The sequence below is a fragment of the Lathyrus oleraceus genome, chromosome 1 (assembly GCF_024323335.1).
Source record: "Lathyrus oleraceus cultivar Zhongwan6 chromosome 1, CAAS_Psat_ZW6_1.0, whole genome shotgun sequence".
NCBI lineage: Eukaryota > Viridiplantae > Streptophyta > Magnoliopsida > Fabales > Fabaceae > Lathyrus > Lathyrus oleraceus.
Genome location: NC_066579.1, coordinates 62,025,952 through 62,037,576, shown reverse-complemented (window position 1 = coordinate 62,037,576; position 11,625 = coordinate 62,025,952). Strand labels below are relative to the sequence as shown.

Here is an 11,625-nt window from a genome sequence, read left to right as displayed (position 1 = left end):
GAGGTACATAAGGTTCCTTCTTTTCTAGGGTTTCCTTATTACTCTCTTCCTTTTCCTTAGGTTCACTTTCCTCAGTAGATTTCTTAAGGTTTTGGTTTTCTATCCTTGGGTCAGACGGTCCTTCCACTTCCGTTCCACTTCTTAATATAATTGCATGAGCTTGGCTTCTCGGATTGGGTTGGGGCTGTCCAGGGAATGTACCAGTTGGTGCAGCAGTAGGTGCTTGTTGTTGAGCTACTTGAGATATTTGCATTTCCAGCATTTTGTTATGGGTAGCCAGGGCATCTACTTTGCTTGCTAGTTGTTTAAGTTGTTCGCCAGTGTGTATGTTCTGGTTTAAGAAATCTTTATTGGTTTGTTGTTGGGAAGCTATAAAGTTTTCCATCATGATTTCCAAGTTGGATTTTCTAGGGGTATTATTGTTAGGATTCGGTTTCTGATATCCCGGAGGTATAGATGGGGCTTGATTTGGAGACTGTCCAGGTGCGTATAAAGCATTATTACTCTTATATGAGAAGTTTGGATGGTTCTTCCAATTTGGGTTATAGGTATTCGAATAGGGGCTTCCTTGAGCATAGTTTACTTGCTCTGCTTGGATTCCAGTCAAGAGTTGACATTCCGCAGGAGTGTGGCCTTGGATTCCACAGACCTCGCAATTCTGAGTTATAGCAACCACGGCTGCTGGAGGTGATACGTTTAAACTTTCAATTTTCTGGACCAAAGCATCCACTTTTGCATTGACGTGATCAAGGTTACTTATCTCGTACATGCCAGTTTTCGGTTGAGGTTTTTCCACCGTTGTTCGTTTGGTTCCCCACTGATAGTGGTTTTGGGCCATGCTCTCGATAAGCTGGTAAGCATCAGCGTAGGGTTTGTTCATTAGTGCACCACCTGCAGCGGCGTCTATTGTTAACCTTGTATTGTATAAGAGACCATTATAAAATGTGTGAATTACTAACCAGTCTTCCAAACCATGGTGTGGGCAAAGTCTCATCATGTCTTTGTATCTTTCCCATGCTTCGAAAAGAGACTCGTTGTCTTTCTGTTTAAATCCGTTTATCTGGGCTCTTAACATAGCTGTTTTGCTTGGTGGAAAATATCGGGCAAGAAAAACTTTCTTCAACTCGTTCCATGTGGTGACTGAGTTGGAAGGAAGAGATTGAAGCCATCTTCTAGCGCTATCTCTTAATGAGAAAGGAAAAAGACGAAGTCGAATTGCCTCTGAAGTGACACCATTAGCTTTAACAGTATCAGCGTATTGGACAAATACGGATAAATGAAGGTTTGGATCTTCGGTAAGATTTCCAGAGAATTGGTTCTGTTGCACAGCCTGCAACAACGAAGGTTTAAGTTCAAAGTTGTTTGCTTCGATTGCGGGCGGAGCAATACTTGAATGCGGTTCATCTTGCGATGGAGCGGCGTAATCTCTAAGAGCACGAGCTGGTTCTGCCATCTCGGTTAAAGAAGGAAAATCTTTGAGATCAGGAAGGTCTATAGGAGGGAGATTGTTTTCAGCATGATATTCCCGAATTCGTCGTAAGACTCGGAGATATAGTTCGATATCGTTGATTCGTAAATAGAGCGGTTCGCCTTGAGAGCGAGTGCGTGGCATACAAATCAACGAAAGAAAGAAAATAGAAGGAAAAGAAACCTTAGTCTCTACAGCGTAACGGAAGAGTTACGATATCGATTGAATAAAAATCCCCGGCAACGGCGCCAAAAACTTGATCGCTCGACTGGGTAGTCGAGAATGGGATACAAACTGCAAGTGCACAGTTCTATCGCGTAGTTTTAAAAGATATCGATCCCACAGGGACTTATGAATCGATATACCGTTATCTAAGGTTACTACGTAAATCTAAGGTGAAAATGTTTGATTGTTTGGGGAAAAACTAAGAGCTAAACTAATATCTAGATTAAATATTAATAAAACGGATATCGGTATGTAGTTCGTCAAAACTAGGGAATCAAGTCTTTGTCGGTTTCTTGGTTTTAAAATGAATCGTTTCGGTTAACTTTATTGGTTAAAGGTTCTATCTCAAACTCTCGCTCTGTTGAATAAACCATGATTTTATATTAATGTTGCTGTCACTTATAATTAAGTCAAAAACCATATTTTGAAAGCAATAAAGTTGCAGAAACTCTTTTTAAGAAAATACTGACCGTTTTAAACACCCTTATCTCAAACTCTCGCTCTGTTGACTTAGGTTATATAATTAAATCCAAATGCTTAACTCTCGTCCTCACATTCAATCTTTAAAAATACTTTTTGGAAAAGGTCAGAAGTTAATTAACTCTAAAACTTGCTCTCGCCCTGATCTAGAATTAATGCCTAACTTACACTGTCCAGTTAAAATCTCAAACTCTCGCTCTATTGATTTTAACTTCTTTATGTCTTTTACTTTTGTAAAAAATCTTGTTATTAAACCTGTAAGTTGAGACCGTAAAAAGATTGATCTTGATTTTAAGTTTAGGTAGACCGACTCAGTCTTGATCCCTTATTCTGCTTACTTTACATACCGATACCTAGGCAAATTAGCCAGACATGCTAAATAAATAAGAATTTATATCATGCATAAACAGACTCATTCCAGGCAGATAATATAGATAAATAATAAAACAAAATATTAAATAATGATTAAAGAACCTGAATGCGTAATACAATAGTCTTGAACACTCCACCACAAGCCGGTAGGATTTGTTCTTGGATTCTTCAATTAAACAGTAAATTAAATCAAGGAAATAAACTGGAATATAACGTAAGGTTAAATCCAGTATAAAGTTGCACAATAGTTTCCGGTGTAGAAACTATTATGCGGAAAATATCTAGAAGTTAAAACGGAAAGGTAAATTTGCAAGGAAAAAAGTGTAAAGCTTGCAAAAGAAATAAATAAAATAAACAATGTTAAGTGCTGGAAAAGAAGAAAAATAAGCAAAAGCGTGAAAAGAAAATTGGCAGAGCTTCGGCAATATGAGCGTGGAAAACCGGTTCTTTGAAACTTCCCAATTAGCTGCTATTTATACAGCTGCTGGTGTAACTGCTTTTCAAGGGTTTCCGTGTGCGTGGTCTCGTTCCGAGGGTTAAACGTGCGTGGAAATAGCTTTCAACGTGGTCAGTTGAGTTCCTTGCGCCAAAAATATAGAGGACTGGTGTGACGTTCGTCACACCATGTGTGACGCTCGTCACAGGAGTGCTTTTAGTGTGACGCTCGTCACAACCCTTGTGACGCCCGTCACAGGCATAACGTGCACTTTCTTTGGGCTGGGCTTGGTCTTTGTTATTTGTTTCCTTTTTATTACTTTTTACACCTCCTTTTCTTCCCTTTTTCACTTTTGCTTCAAAATGGATACCTGACATAAATAGCAAGGAAATACTGCATAATATCTGATAAAATGAGATAAACTAAAGTAAATGATAATATAATCTAATTGAATTAAGTCTTAAAATGTGATATAATTTCGTGTTATCAATTGCGCACAAAAGGAAAAATCTATCCTAATGGCAATGTGAAACCCGTGATCTCATCGAGTTCCAACTCGGTTACACCCCTTATGTCCTCAGACTCCCCGTGCTTTCTGCCTTCTGAACAAGACGATTCCGACTGATCCCTACCGGGTATTATCCATGATGCTTTAACCAAAGCGTAAACGATCATGCCAAACGCAGTCATTCGTTTCAATCCCTCTTTTGCCTGGACCGCCCTTTCGGGTTTTCAGTCCACCGGGATACCCTTTTTTGCCCAAGTCGCCTTTTCAGGTTTTCGACTTGCCGGGTGTACAGTTTTTTCTTTTATCCCTAATTTTTGCCCGAACCATTTCTTCTGTTTTTTGGTTCGCCGGGATGCCCATTTTTGCCTGGACTATTTTATTCTTTTCGTCCAGCGGGTCTCTTTACACGAAGTATTTTTTAACTGCGTCCGCATTCACAGGGGATGGAAAATCCTCGCCATCCATGGTCGTTATCAACAAGGCTCCACCAGAGAAAACCTTCTTGACCATGCTGGGGATTCATGACTGAGTGTCCGTTTGCCCCTTCGATCGTTTTGAGGAGGAAGGGTCCTTTTCAACACCATATCACCTACATGATATACCCGAGGTCGTCCTTTCTGTCAAAAGCACGCTTCATCCGCTGCTGGTACAACTGCCCATGACAGATGGCTGCCAGCCTCTTTTCCTCAATCGGACTCAACTCTTCATACCGGGTCCTTACCCATTCAGCCTCTTGCAATTTCACGTCCATCAGGACTCTCAGAGAGGGAATCTGAACCTCAACAGGTAATACCGCCTCCATCCCATATACCAATGAGAATGGAGTTGCCCCAGTAGACGTACGCACCGACGTTCGATACCCAGGATACAAGCTTCCTACTCAATCACACCATCGGTGTATTCAAACGTTATCCGGGCAACAAAAAGCTCATTCACCTTAACCTCCCCATCAGACATCAGAATCCGTTCGGATTCAGGGTCAGGCCCCTCCTCCGGGATCGGTTACTCTCAATCTTTCGATCAGAGCACCTCGAGATGTCCTCATCAGGGAATTCAAACTTCCTCGGTTGATAATCCTCCACGAGTCGCTGAGAGATGTAATCAGACAATACACCCCTTGATCGCTTCCTGAGAGTATCACAAATCAGTCGACATTCTTTTGCACTCTCGCAACCTGTCCGGTCGATGCTGGATCCTCAAACCCATACTCGATCGGATCCATCTCGAAATCCACAAAGGGGTATGAACCAGCATATACTGTCTCGGTCGGCGAGCAGCCTATGCCAAAGTACATCAAGTTCCCCGAGCAGTGAATGTATTGTTTCACAGTCGGTAAACTTTTTGCTTAGGTAAATTGCATGCTCTTTTCGACAAGACTCGTCATGCTGACCCAATACACCTCGTAGACCCCTCGAAGGCTGTCAAGTACAGATTAACAGTCTCTTTCCATAGAGAGGCAACAGAATCGGAGGCTCCTGCAACTTATTCTTTTATTTTTCAATGCCCCTTGGCAATCATTATTTCGCCTGACCGTTTGATTTTTTTTTCAACATCTTGAATATGGGTTCACACGTGGCTGTTAGATGAGATTTGAACCATGACATGTAGTTCAATCTACCCAGGAGACCACGAACCTCTTTCTCTGTTCTCGGTTCAGGCATTTTTTTTTTTTTTTTTTTTTTTTTTGCAGGATGAACCTCGATTCCTCCCTTACAATGAACCCCAACATCTTACCGGACCGCACCCTGATAGTGCACTTATCTGAATTCATCCTCAGTTTGAATTGTCTCAACCGGTCAAACGACTTGCCCCGGTCTGCCAGATGCCCCTCTCCTGTTTGGGACTTTGCTATCATGTCATAGCATAACATTCGATTTCATGACGAATCATATCATGAAACAAAGTCACCATGGCTCTCTGATACAGGCACTGGCGTTCTGCTTCTTTAGAGGACGGTCTTCTCTCCATGGTAGCTTGTGTACAACGACATCGGTATCCGACCCTGGCATATCCTGACATGACCAGGCGAAGGTATCCATATGCTCCTTCAACAGGACTACCATTCTGCTCTCGGCTTGCCTCTGAAGCGGCCCTAATTTTCACTCCCTTCCTGACCTCGGTGGTATTTGGAGTAACAATCTCGCATCGCCCTCGAGCGGCTGAATCACCTTCTCCTCTTGTTTAACATCCTGGCTAATTCCAGTAGATCACAATCTTCTTCGCCTTTTTCTTCAGCCTGATTGCTCGGTTTGTCGAAGTCATATGTGGTGTAACCAAATTGTTATCAACGAGATCCGGAGAATTATTTTTGAATTCGGAATGAGACAAATCAAAAAGAGGAAAAATGAAAATAAACATTGCCATTTTTATTTGTTTTTTAAACTGCAAAAATAAATGAAAAACAGGGAACACCGCTTTTTTGACTGAAAAACATCCATTTATTAATGATGCAGAAATGCAGATTTAAACATGAGGTGGCCCTTACAATGAACCATTACGTGTCGGGCAACATGTATGGCTTTCATGCAAATAAGAACTGAAAACAAGAAATATTACTCTTTCAGTAGAGTGACAGTGCTGATCTTTTAAGCCTTCCAGCTTCCTGGTACGCACGGCTTTATCCAACTATTGAACTTGCAGTTACTGTCATTCTCTTCACCCATCACACAGACGTGATCTGAATCTTCAGCAATTGCACTTACCATCGCCTGACCATGTGCCGGCATGGGATTGGCATTAACGTTGGGAGATGGAGCAAAATTGATAGCCTTGGAGTCTACCAGATCCTGGACAACATTCTTGAATGCTCTACAGCCCTCAATGTTATGCCCCGGTGTTCCAGAATGGAATTCACACTGGGCGTTCTCATCATAGTTAGGAGGCCTCTGATCTGTTCTCATCGGAACCATCGCCCTCGGCTGAACCAACCCAAGATCCATCAGCTTCTTGAACAAAACAGCATATGTCACAGGCGGCTTGTCAAAATGGCGATCAATCCCTTTACCCCTTGCTTGGTACCCGGCTCTCTGTTGAGGCGGCTGACGTTGCTGTCGTACTGACTGATTACCAGCAGGGATGGTTACAGCAGCAGTGTGCTGGTAGTAGCGATCCCTACCATTTCCTCTCTGGGCATACACAGCACTCGATTCACCCTCATTCTTGCGCTGACCATTCCCGAATGGCTTCTTCGATCCTGATGCCGAAGCGTTACCTTGAATCTTCCCCATTTTCAGCCAACTTTCAATTCTCTCCCCAGCCACCACAATGTCTGCAAAGTTGGTTACTGGACAACCCACCATCCTTTCAGCAAAAACCCCTTGCAGGGTACCCATGAAGAGATCAGACATCTCACGATCCACTAGCGGAGGTTGAACTCTGGCAGCCAACTCCCTCCATCTTTGGGCATATTCTTTAAACCCCTCGTTATTTTTCTGAGACATACCCTGCAGCTGGGTACGACTCGGAGCCATATCAGTGTTGAACTGATACTGTTTAAAGAAAGCGTCACCAAGATCCTGCCAGCTTTTGATATCGGACGACTTAAGCTTGGTGTACCACTCCAGGGATCCTCCAGACAGACTGTCTTGGAAGAAGTACATCCAAAGCTTTTGATCCGTAGTGTATGCAGAGATCTTGCGGACAAATGCTTGAAGGTGAGTTTCCGGGCAAGAACTCCCATTGTACTTGTCAAATGCGGGCGCCTTGAATTTTTGTGGGATCACAATCCCCTCAACTAACCCCATGTTGGACATATTGACAAATCCCGGAGTGGCGTGGCTTTCCAGAGCCCTTACCTTCTCTGCCAGCAACTGAATCTCTTTGCTTTGAGGCTGAACATTATACTGACCCAAAGGCTCGTTGTGCATCGAGAACTGATCAGCCTCTCTGTCTTCCTCCCTATCTTCATCGAAGCCATAGAATGGAGGCACAAAATTATCCTTCAGATTCTGCCCCGGTTGGCCACCAGCACCAGCATTATTCACCCCACCAATGGTTGCTCTTTTTTCATCGTCTCTGGAACCAACCCGCCCCTGGTTGGAGACACCATCCAGGTTAACAACACTGTTAGCTGCAGAAGCCCGCTCAAGCTTCTCAACCTTATCTGCTAAAGCTTTCTGACCAACTGCAAAACCCTGCATGATGTTGATCAGCTCAGTCATCTTGTCCTTCAGCTCAAGGAGATCAGTACTCGGAAGATCCATCAGCCTAGGAGTGTTGCGTCTGGTGAAGTATCTGTGAGGACGGGTTGAGTGCAAGGGATGACTCTACGAGCGCGAGCAATGATTCCTGCAAAACAGCAAACAGGTTAATATGCATGAATGCAACGTCTATCCATATGAGGAAGCTTCTGTCCTTTGATTCTGATTTCATCGAGACAGACAACATTTTGACATCCATATTCTGAAATTCAAGATGTCTCTCAACCAGATTCTTAATCAGTAATGCTCCCCATATGGCTAAACGTAGTTTGGATGCAGATGAATGCAAAATGAGAATGATGTATGAATGCAATGCACTGTGCCATCCTCCAAGTCCTCTGGTCATCTGTTGCTCTGAATCACAGCCCTGACCTCTGAACCGATCACAACCATCTGAGGAAATAAGTAACCACTAATCCGATCCACGGGTTCCGAAATAAACGGAAGAAAGATACATCATCATCATCATCACCAGACAATCTCTGAGCAGATACCCACTGAATCTCTTAATCGGCCCGGGGAATCCTGAAATAAACGGATCCCCACTGATAAATACCACGGACAGCATTCCGGCGTCTCGGCAATAAATGACCATAAATCCGACTGATAAATATGACCCACGGAACAAATAGTCACCATCTGAATCACCATCTGAACATGCATCTGAATAAATCACCCTCCCCTCACAGGTAAATTCTAAACAGGTCATCCTAAGGCGGATAATAGTCTCGACAATCGGGCAAAGATACTCAATGGGTTTGCCCTTTCGGGTGTGCCATTGTAGCTCTCCTGAGATCGTCTCAACCAAAGATCCGGGAAATGATCGGTCACCAGAGTCAACAACTCAAATGACGTAACTCAACCAAAGTGGAATGTTCCACAATGGAAAGCACTATCAGATGAACCTCGTCTGGCTTGTGGCATGTCACGTTGCAACAATATGCTGATTTAGCAATTGAGGAACGTGAGACCACACTAATCCTAGGTGTATACTCGGGCCTGGGTTTTAGCCCCACTCAGAACACCCACCCCAAACAGAGGGAACCACCTGCACAGAGGACGGCAACAACATGATAGTATGATGCATGCAGACATTAATGCAAATATATACACAGTCAGAATAATAAATGCAATAAATCAAGCATCACAAGCAACCTAAACTATCCTAGAACGCTAGGAAGGACTCGCTTAGGGAAGATGGACCAGCACAGGTCTACATCCGTGTTTCCCCAGCAGAGTCGCCAGCTGTCGCATCCGCGAAAAAACAACCGGCGAGGCTCAAATAAAAACACAACACAGAGCCGCCACTGCGCGTTATTTATCCCAAGATAGGGAAGGGAAACGCTCAGAGAAACCTGGAAAGGAAATGGTCTTGCGACCAAAGAGAAAGGGTAAGGGAGTCGGTTACGCAAGGGGAAGGTATTAGCACCCCTCACGTCCGTCGTACTCGACGGGATCCACGTCCTAGAATAAAGAATAGGTTGCTAAACATCACACACACACACAGGGAATGCAGGTGGGGTTAGGAGAAGGGAGCTCGATAGGACATCGCATCCTATGCCTACATATCTCATCTGGACATGAGAATCAGAGCCACTGTAGTTCGGCTTACGCACGCCAAACAACACAAAACATACAAACAAGCAAGGGTGGCAAACATGGAGCCCGACAACCACTGGATGGAATTACGTCGGCATCCGAACCAAAACACACTCACAAGGGCAAACGTGGAGCCCGACTGCCAATCACTGGGCTTACGTCGGCATCCGAACCAAAACACACAGTCAGATAACAAGTAAACGCACGCAAAAAAGAAAAAGGTTGCCCGGAGTGGTCTCGCACGACCACCTGCCTACATACCTCGTCTGGAACAAGGATCAGGGCGATGTAGTTCCCCTGAAAGGGACTGAATTACTAGCCAGAAACCGGGGGAAGACGCACTACCAGGGAGCTGGACTCGAGCCTAGTGTTGTCATGCATCGTTACCCTAAGTTCAGTTTTCTATCCTACTTGCATAAGCAAACTACTCCTATCCAGGAAAGAAGCAAGCATACAAGCATACAAAATAATTCAAGCATACATCAAATGAGAACAAGCATCTCAAACAGATATCCACATAGCACGCACTATAACCAAACAAGTGGGCTCACACAATAGGTTTGACTGCCTCAGCAAGTCATCTGTACGGGCTGTGTTTGCTCTTAACCTTGCCATTACGAGGCTAAGGTGAAGCAGATGAAAGGTGAAGTGAGGATCAGACCTCACAGCTCTTATCCCTGACCAGGGAGAGCTTCTGACAAATGAGCATGGGTCCAGAATGGGGGAACCCTTCTATACTCAGAGACTCTGACACAATGTGCACTGCACAAGATCTTGGGCTTGTGATCTCAATGCTACAACCATGTAATGGGAGCAAGGAGAAGACTCAACTGAATAGTGGGGGATAGATTGCATATCCCTACCTTCCACCAATTGCCTTGATTAAGGACTTTACCTGCTTAGGCACAATATTAAACAATCACAAACATTGCCTCTTAAGGAGGACTTCAGACAGTTTGCCCGGTCAAATAACAGACCGGGTCTCCAGACTACATGAAGTTAGGAAGTTATACCTCAATGCAAGTTGCTTAAGCAAAGCAAAGCAAAAGTTCACAAGGAACTGAGCAACTAAAAGTACCTGGAAACAGTCAAACACAGTTAGTACTCAGACAGACAAAAATAAACAGCAAGTATTAATCAGTCAGACTATACAAACTAATGCACAACAAAGGCAAGCTATGAGCTCAAGCCCAAACTTCACAACCTACAAAACAAAGTTATGTTAGTGTACAAACATCAAACAACATCAATTGAATTGACTTGGATCATTCTCCATAAACATTGCACCTTTTCATCCTGAAAAATCAATCAAATGTTAGAAACTAGACCACTAGGCCAAGCCTAGGGTCCAAAGGCAAGAAAAATTCCTAAACAGCAAGGGATATCCAACCAAAGTCAAATTAATGTCAAACAAAAGCCAACACAATTAGTCCCATGTCCATATCATTCATCATGTTCATTTTATGCACAAAACAATCCAAACTAGTTCAAATGGAACACCAAACATCCAAACAGAACTATTGCATTCAAATCCATATCAAAACAAATCCAAAAATCCTCAAATAATTTACACCTAAACAGGACATAATCAAGGTCCAGCATGTCAAATTTTAGCTTAATTGGACAAAGGAAACCATGTCAATGAAAATCAACAAAAACAGACACAATTACATGCTCCAAATCACAACATCAACACATGCATTCACTTCAAAAATTCATAAGTCCATGAAAACAATAAAGAAATGAATGAGACCAAAACAGGGATGTCATACCATGTGTCTACAACAACCATACCAAATTTCATGATTATCCAATACCATATGAGCATTTCACATCCAAATTACAAACATGTACCACATGGACTTGCATATTTGACCAACAGAGATGAAAAATAGCAATCAAATTGAAAATGCCACATAAAATTCCACAAAAATTCACATAGCTTCTTAACATGTTAATGAACATCCATGCAAAATTTCATATCAATTCAACAAGCCTAGGTCATTCAAATAAATCCAGCAAGTTGACATAATGAGGTGTGACACAAATTGTCACACCTAGGTTCCAAAATTCATAACTCAAACACCAGGAATCCAAAATTCATGAAATTTACATGTAAATCACCATTAGCCAGTCCACAATCATCACAAACATTTTCAAGTATTTCTTTGTAAGCATGAGCATTTCACAATGGATATGGTAGAATGTATCAAAAATGCACACATGTGAAACATCCCTAGGTCAAACACAAATATTACCATGCACAACTTCAATCAACAGGTCAAATAAATTCTACAGTCAACAAGGAAGTCAACACAAAATTCTCACATTTTTCTGA

General features: G+C 42.8%; 1 pseudogene; it reads left to right on the top strand.

Moving 5' to 3' along the window:
• The first annotated feature begins 968 nt into the window (after nt 1-968).
• On the top strand, nt 969-1,068 carry LOC127116385 (uncharacterized; annotated as a pseudogene).
• Nucleotides 1,069-11,625: the final 10,557 nt, after the last annotated feature.